An 8,179-nucleotide genomic window follows, 5' to 3' on the forward strand; every position below is an offset into this window, starting at 1 on the left:
AAAATGTCATCAATGTAGTGTAGGTAAAGGAGAGGTGCTTGGGGACGAGTTTTGAGGCAGCGGTGTTCTAGGTAAGCTATAAAAATGTTGGCATACTATGGGGCCATGCGGGTGCCCATAGCTGTGCCACTGACTTGAAAGTATAGATTGCCTCCAAATCTGAACTAGTTGTGGGTCAGGACAAAGTCACTCTGCCCACACATCGACTCTAGTGACAGCATCACTGGTCCTAACCACATCAGCCACACCATAAGGAGCTCATTCACCTGCACATCTACTAATGTAATATGTCTCATCATGTGCCAGCAATGCCCCTCTGCCATGTACATTGGCCAGACCGGACTGTCACTACGCAAAAGAATAAATGGACACAAATCAGACATAAAAAATGGTAACATCCATAAACCAGTCAGAGAGCACTTCAATCTCCCAGGACACTCTGTAGCTGACTTGAAAGTTGCCATACTTCTACAAAAAAAATTCAAAAACAGCAAGAGTCATGTTTATTTCACAACCCTGGAAAACAATTTAAGCACATATGGCTAAAAGCTTTTTAAAAAACACAGACAAACTCTGACCCAAATCTTTGACTCTGGGTTTTTCACAGCAGACATCTCACTACATTCCTAGACTTACTGGAGACCTGCTAAAGTGATTGAGTGAATATGGAATATATCCGTAAATGATTATCTAAATATGGTACTAAGCCCCAAACACTCTTATTTTGTCAATATAATGGCCAATCTCACTAAATGTTCAACCATTTGCCAGCTAATACATTATGCCTTTTGCCTGCATGATCAAACTCAGATTCAGAAAACTAATTAGGGGCACAGGAATTCTCTGTTGGTGCAGATCAAACAGCCATTTAATGACTCAGTTTTCAAAGTCAGATGCTAATGCTGAGAAGCCTGAATCTGTTGTTAGGCATTTATATACTGAATTCGATACCTACTTTAGGAATTTGTGGCCAAAATATGGAATTCAAGTGCTTGATTTGACCTGACTTTCAGAGGGCCTGGTACTTGCTGCTCCCACTGAAACTTAACACCATGATACTGTATCACTGAGGAAAACTTTTTTCTTCAGCAAAAAGCCAGTAAGCAGCTAATGCTCAGACCCATTAGCATGGCCACTAATGTAAAATATAGCCTAACTAATGTAACTGTTGCTCCTACTCTTATTCATAAGACTGCTAGGCAGATTGAAAGGAGTAAACCTTGTGACAGGACATCAGAATTGGATCAATGGCTTCTCCTGCAGCCCTCTGTCCAAAACATAGGACTTGTCTGGATGGGGAGACTTAGGAAAGAAAGTCTGAATTAACTAATGGTGAGAATTTAAAGTGGAGTAGTTAAACAACATGAAATCTCTGTGTGTACATTTCAGAGGGGTAGCCGTGTTAGTCTGTATGCAGCAAAAACAACAAGAGTCCTGTAGCACCTTAAAGACTAACAAATTTCTGCGGGCATAAGCTTTCATGGGCTGCAACCCACTGACGAAGATAAACTGAATTAAGGCCACTTTAACTCTGAATGTGCGTGTCCATTTAGGGTTTTTATGCAGTTTAACTAATCTGCTTTAAATTCACACCTTTAGTTAATCCGGGTTAATGGTCCTGAATGTCCCCATGTAGACAAGACCTTAGAATGCTATTGTCTCTGTAGTAGCGGTAAGTTTCTGATTTTAGATAAATGCGCTAATTTATATCTCTTGGATGATTGCTTCAAACAATCTGCAGGTTCAGACAGGCCTCAGTTACACTTAGGTCATGGTTTTTCTTGCTTCCTGGAGTTCTAGAAACACAATCTATAGGTCTGTTTTTAAAATATGGGGCTTTAGTGATAATTCCACTTCTCACAGAAACTTCAATTCCATAAAAAAATTGGTTTTTGACAAAATTTCAAAATGTAAAATACAATAAAAATTTTTTGAAAATCTCTAGGAATTTTCATTTTGGAGTGGGAAAATATTGCTTTTCCTGCTCCGTACACCCAGAGGGGAAAACGTTTTTACCTTCTTTCTACTGGAAATGTATGTAACACTTATTTTTATAACTTTTTTCAGTGGAAAGAAGTAAATTAAGTGTGTGAGATGGAAATCCACTTTCTCTCCCTTCTTTCAAACGGAGAGGAACCTAAAAAAATAAAGCTTAACATTTTAATTTTGATTTTGAATTTTGATTTTTTTTCCCCTTACTGGTTGGAGATGAAGGGAACAAAATTCCTGACACTCTGAACAGAATAAGAAGTTTTTTCAAATATTTCACACTGATAATATTATTTTTATGAAAGCTCAGATTCTGATATAATCCCAGGACTCTGAGAGCTGGGGCTCTACACACAGGCCTATACTGCGTATGTCTTAATCTGCCCTGCAAGAGTAAAGATAGGCAAGTGTATAAATGTTTTCAGGCTTGGGGTCTTAGACTATAAACTCTCGGTGGCAAGGACTGTATTTTACTGTATGTCCAATGCTGGGCACAGTGGGGCCCTGGCCGGGTAGAGCCTTCTAGGAGCTATTGTAATATAAATATTAGAAATACAACCGTACCATTTTGGGACGTTAATATTTCTCTATTGTAATTTAAATATGCTCAGAGGTCAGTGAACAGAACAATACTAATGGAAAAATTAATGGGATTTAAGAACATGTTTGAGGGCCTGATCCAAAGCTTGTTGAAGTCACCAGATGTCCTTCAACTGAGTTCAATGGGCTTTGCATCGGATCTTAAGCCCTTTGCCAAACAGAGAAGAATTTAACCATTAAACACATGCTTCTCTTGAACTGGGGCTTTAGTGCACGTGAACCAGTAAGTGTTCAAATGTCAAGAAGATTGTCTCCTCCTCCCCCACCCCCCCAATATTGCCCCCTCACATTCAAACTAAACCTGTCATTAAAACTCATGTAAAATCAGCTCATTTTACAAGTTGTAAAGCCCTTTTGTTAGCATTTAGGGGCAGTGATAGTATAAAATACTAAGTTTTAAAAATTATTTTTTAAGATCTGATGGAGATGGATGATGTTCCACTAAATAGCACTTGCTACTGAACTTTCGGGTGGTCCAAAGGAATAATTAACAATAGATCCTGCTCAAAGCCAATGCAAACAGACTGTCAGGAAAATTGGATGCTAAAGTGCAATCACAGTGTAAGTGAAAACAAACTATTGTGTGCAATTATTGGGAATCAATCCAACCAAATCAACCATGCCTTCCTGAGGAGTGGCAGGTGGAGAGAGACAAACAGACTGGGGACAAACAAAGGCTTATTGAGTTGATTTTCAGTAAATCAAGAAATGATAGATTTGAATTGGAAAGAATAAAAAGTCACGATTTCACTTGCTATCACTATATTATTTACAAGCTAAAAAAGAAACATTTTCTTTAAAAAGGTCCATATTTTGATCTCTGTAACTGCAATGTAAATGCAACTGCATTCATAGGCATTACTCTAGATTTATAAGGCTGTATGTGAAAGGTGAATATGGCCCAAATTTTGGCTTAGCTCTGCAAAGCCCTCTGTTAAATTTCCCCAAGGGTCACGAGAAAACCAGCCCTCAAGTAAACCAAAGTGAACTGACATTCACTTGAGTTTTAAGTATTTTCATGAATACAAATGCAAAGTCCACCTCCTGGGCTCATTTGTTGTATTTCAATATTGGACAATTGCTAAATATTTATACACATATCTCATGAATTGTAACATGAACTATTATTCATTGAAGCAATAACACTAGAGAGAGAGAGGGAGAGAGAGACTTTCTACTTACCATCTTAGTCTCCCTGTGTTTTTGCAATGTTATCCACTCAGAAGTGGAAACACCACCAAATAGCAAATAGACAGAGTAAACCATCAGTAGCCTAAAAACTATTCATCCAGGCTATTTTGTATGTATTTATGAATAACAAACTTATTGAAATCAGGATGGGTTCATAAAATTAAGAAAAAGGGGGCTAAATATGTAACAAATAGTATCTGTAATCAATTCAGTTGGCTCTAGTTCTAGAGCCTGATTCTCTGCTGGGTAAATCAGCATAGCTCACTTGACTTTAGTGGAGCTGCAGAGATTTATATCAATTGAGGATTTGGCCTTAATGTTGATTTTCAGCCAACATGAAATTAAACTTTCAAAATAAACAGAAATTGCAGGGCTAAAGGGAGTGGTTTTACCTGAATTAAAAACACACTTTTTTTTCTTTTTTTTTTTGCAGTGTAGACATTCCTTAAGTGTGAATTTCCTGTATGATCATGGAAGATTCCCTGTCCTGACTCTGCAAGGGGTGAATGTATAGGCAATTTACACTGTATATGCCATCACACAGAGGCAGATCCCACCAGGGTGGTGCTTTGGAGCCACTTGGATTCTTGGGCAATACACAGTCTTGAAGTTTCTCATCACAATATGCTCACGTAGATGCCTCTGATTCTGCCCCTTCAGATTACTGCTTGTTAGGTCCTCAAGGTTTGTGACAGTGCATTCCCCCTTGGTGATGGGATTGCTCATAACTCTGGATCGTTGCATGCCTGATGTTAAAGGAAAGCCTCTGTGTGCTTAGTACTTAGAAGAAAAGTGTTCGTTAATGGATCACCCATGTGAAAATATGGCCCCTTCAGTCCTGTCAAGGTCACTGAGACCTATGGTAATATGCTGACTCCATGCTGCCTGTGCAGCTTAAGGTTGCTGCACTGCTGGGTTGTTTAATCTTACATCTCTTTCTTTGTCATCAGTGCATGTTTTCATTCCAAACTTTATCAGAGTCATATAGCTGTGTTATGAAGCATGTCTATCAGCAGGAGTGGCTTTGCCTTTCTGTACTGTACAAATATGTAATGAAGTTCTAAGGACTGTAACCTTGATAGAAAGGCTTTTGGCTGAACTCCGTGGTCACGAAAGCTGTTCCATTCTGGTCTTTTCGGCTTCTTACATCATGCACATCGCTATGGTATCTGAGCATCTTCCAGTACCTTTTTAAGGCTCTGATTCAGCAAATCATTCCAATTGAGCAATGCACTTAAGCACAAGCTTGAGTGCTGTGCTGAACTTGGGGGTCTATGTGATGTACCTAGCATCTATCACTTATGGTTCATTCTTTCTCTCTTCCTTTCCTCAGAAGGAAAAATTGTGTGGACTATTTATTTTTAAAATAATATTTCTTATTTTAAAGTTTTATGTATGTTTTAGTGAAGACAAAGTCAAAGAAGTGTCTTGCACTTGGAACCAAGGGCACCAGAACCTTTGTAGATGTATTTCGGGGGGGAGGAGTGCACAAAACCAAAGTGTCCCCTCCCTGTCCGCAGTTGGCTGAGCCAGTGTTGCACCAGCTACACTATTTTCTGGCACAACAGCATTCCCTGGTGGGCAAAAGGTGTAATTAAAGCACCTCCCCAGCAGAATCTATTATTCGGGGCGGGGGGAGAGAAATCTGTGGGGGACATGAATTCTGTGCTAATGTTTCTTCTGTAAAAAATGGGAGGGCATGGCCTCCTGGCTCCCCCAGTTCTGGCATCGGTGCTTGAAACAGAAAATTGCAAGATCTGTGGTGGTTCTTGGATCATGCAGGAGTGCATCCTGCACTCCTGGACTGACCCTTGTGTCCCACCTAACAAGCTTTACTTATGTGGTAGACTATTGAATGGTGATATTCGTTGGTGGGGAATCACTCACAAAGTGTGCATAACTTATTTCCTCTTTCCTTTAGTGACATTCATTTTAACTATTATCCAGGTTTAGCCATTTTAGTACCCTGAAGTCTCAGTGTAACACAGATTATTTTTTGATAATGCTGTTTATTTCACATTTATTGAGATGAAATACTGTGGCTGTTACTCTTTAAAAAAATAGAATCCAGTGAGTTAGAACATTTTGTTTTATACTGGTTAGCATGTAAAATAATTATCACATCCATACTGTCTGCAACATTCTTCCCTGACAACATTAGAACAGATTTACTATTCTCTGACCTCCTAGCTTAGAGATGAGACCTATTAGATCATAGATACCATCTCTGCATAAGAGCAAAATATAATTGTCTGTTCAAGAACAAATCAGATATTATATGGATATAAGTACTCCTAATCTTTGCCAAAAGGCCAAGAAGTAATGATTGCATTTACACAATAATGATGAAGATTGGTCATATCCTGGGGATTAATGACTGGATAGAAGGAGGCAATTCTCTAAGGCCTGGCTTTGCCCCAAGATGTATTTTATACTGTTTTCTTCTGCAGCTTAAGTATGAGTTTTTCTGTGGATGCTCACTTTAAATTGATATGATGAGTAATTTCCGAGAATCAAGCCCCAGTGTAAATTTGCCAGATTCCTTGAACTGTCTCCCAGAGCTCCATTCAGTTCTTAATTTTCTAGCAATATTATCTGAACAGAGCCATTACTATTTATGGATATTATATGACAAGGCATGAATTGTTCAATTCATGCAAGTGTGTGGTTTGACATGGGTCTGAGGACTTGTCTACATGGTGTTCAGTCCACACCAGAGGGATGTGCGTCCATGTGGACCCTGCTGGCGTGCATCAAAAGTTTCCTAGTGCGCGTTAATTTAGTAGTGTTTGAAGTGGGACCACATTAACATGCACTAGGGAACTTTTAGTGCACACCAGCAGGGTCCACACAAGCCAATTAGTGAGAAAAACACTAATGCAAACTAAAATTTACATCCCTCTGCACCGTGTGCCATTAATATAACATAGGTGTAAATTCAAGGGTACTCTGACTCCTAGTGATTAAGACATAATAAAATATTTGTTATACGTAAGTTTGAGGCCGAGTGAATTGGGCTGTTACAACCAGTGGTCTTTAAACTATTAGCAGTCAGAGAACCCACTTTCTTCTTTATAATGACTGATAAAGGAGAACAAATCTGTGCTGCTATTAATTTTACTAATCAGGCGTGAGTGGATATGCTGCTGTTCAGATTAGGATATGTCAATGAGGAGCTGGCCCCTAATAGTGTTTAGGGTTCAGCTCACTCGTGTGACATGTTTGGGTCAAAACCAGAGGGATTCTGGGACTTGTAGTCCAACAACTGTGGGACCAGTAGGCTGTTAATAAAAACTGGCCTTCTTTATACCCAGCATGCTTTTGTTCGATCTGGAGAAGATGAAGGACGTAATAGAATCTGCTGTGGGTCTCTCAGCTAAAGATAAGTTGAGGAAGGGGTGAGAGTACTTATTCTTCCCTAGGGAAAGGGATTAAGAGGAGCCATGCAAGGATTAATGGGGAGCCCTTCATGCAGAGGGAGGAACCCCTGAGAAAGTGGAGAAGGTTCACTACTCAGCCTCTGATGATGTTTCTATAGCTCAAGGAGGTCTCTTTTGTGTGTGGACTTTTTTGTTTGGTGGGAGGGCTAAAACCACCCCACCAGTGGAAAAATTGATGAACTGGCTGCAGGTGATGGATGGTAATGCAAGTTACACTCTCTCACACTGTGATAGCAATATTTGATCTTGTCATTGAGATAATATTCAGCCCCCCAGTAGATCATCCAAGTCAGATCAGCCTCCATGTCTCCTCCCCTCCTCCCAGGGCCTCGTTAGTCCTGATGACACAAAGGTCTTTGCCCACCTTACAAGTGAGGGGAGGGTGGCTGTGCTGGAGATCTTTGAAACTTGGCCCCTCCAAGGCATAGGGAGTCCATTGCCAATGGTGGGCATCAATTCCCCTTCTCCCGCAATGGTTATTAGTGCCACCAGGACTCATGTCCTTGCAGCACCTTCAGAGAATGAGGGAGGTCAGAACTGGTGGGAGTCTCCTTCCTGCAAGCTGATGATCAGCACTGATATCCTATAGAGGAGGGTAGGGAGACAGGAACTCATCTGTTCCTACCTCCCCAGCAGGCAGGGAATAAGTAAGGTGGGTAAGTGCCTTAAACAATGCTGGCAACAGGTTTGGGCTTTAAGGCCGTCTGAGCAGGTGGAGCGTTGCACAGTGCCTCTAACTTGGCTCTGCTGATAACAGCAAATGGATGTTGTCAGCCAAAAATTAAGGTGCATGAATAAAATAACACCAGGCAGCTAAATATTGTCCCACTGATCTCTGGAAATATTTCCCTGGCTGAATATGGCCAAGATAAGTGTTACAGCGCAAATCTGTGACTAGTGCTGGCTGTAGTCACTGGGACGGAGCCTCAGATGGTTTCAGTTAGCACGCTCCACTGAAG

This window comes from Emydura macquarii, unplaced genomic scaffold (genome assembly GCF_026122565.2).
Source record: "Emydura macquarii macquarii isolate MOO-44397 ecotype Brisbane River unplaced genomic scaffold, CSIRO-AGI_Emac_v2 contig_499, whole genome shotgun sequence".
Classification (NCBI taxonomy): domain Eukaryota; kingdom Metazoa; phylum Chordata; order Testudines; family Chelidae; genus Emydura; species Emydura macquarii.